This window comes from Aplysia californica, unplaced genomic scaffold (assembly GCF_000002075.1).
Source record: "Aplysia californica isolate F4 #8 unplaced genomic scaffold, AplCal3.0 scaffold00170, whole genome shotgun sequence".
Classification (NCBI taxonomy): Eukaryota; Metazoa; Mollusca; class Gastropoda; order Aplysiida; family Aplysiidae; genus Aplysia; species Aplysia californica.
Genome location: NW_004797440.1, coordinates 1,237,008 through 1,238,118, shown reverse-complemented (window position 1 = coordinate 1,238,118; position 1,111 = coordinate 1,237,008).

The window sequence follows — 1,111 nt, the reverse complement described above, 5'->3', positions numbered from 1 at the left end:
AGAGAGAGAGAGAGAGAGAGAGAGAGTGAGTACGGTAGGGGGTGGGGGAGGGGGGTGTTAGGTGAAGCGAAATAACCGAACTCGGAACAAAATTATACATTTATGTATGATGAAAATATACGGATAAGAATTAGAGGTAGGCCGTGGGCTATAGGAATATCACTCGATGAGCGTTCAACTTTTCAGAAACCGAAGTTGATTGATGCGTCTTGACTGATGCGTCGTGTCAGTACGCATTAATTAGTTTTGAAAAAAAAAAAAAGGAAAGCTAATCGATGAGCAAGCTTCATAATATGACTCTAATTTTCACATCGTTAGTTTGTTGAACATTTGTAAGCTTGTGTTGTTTGTTATTAAATAGATACGATCTGACAGTTCCGATAGGGTAATAATTTTTACTTACTGTCGGGCCGAAACACAATTGGAGTGTTAGATCTAGAAACTCTTCGATCGATCCTTCCCCTCCGACCAAATCAATATGTACACAACCATATTACTGCAGAGAAATAGAACACTGAATTCGCTCTGGTGAACAAAAAATAATGGCCGACTTAGATCTAGAACAAAAATAATCATTAACTTATAACTTGACTGTTGGTGGGGGTGGGGGTTTGTTGGTCTCCTTCCACCCTACCCCTGCCCCCTTTTTAATTCTTTTTTTTTTGGGGTGGGGGGTGGGGGGGGGGGTTTCCAAAGAAACCGACATCAGTTTAGTTGACTGTGTATGCACCTCCAGCTAGTCCACAAAGCATGGTTATTGAGTTGGCGTGAACAAAATATGAATCTAGGCTAGATAATAATTATTATAAAGGCCAAATGATGAAACACTGTTTTATTATAAGATAGATAAGATATGATACATCTTTATTGTCGAGATCCTGGCAGATTAATTTTGGGTCTCACCATGTAAACATACACACACACACCCACACACACACACACACACACACACACACACACACACACACACACACACGCGCGCGCGCGCGCGCACACACACACACAAACATGCACACACACACGCAGGCTTACAGTCACATGCATAACATAAATGAAAAGCAATATAAAGGCTAGATACATACTCAATGTTATTCTGATACATGCTCTTAGG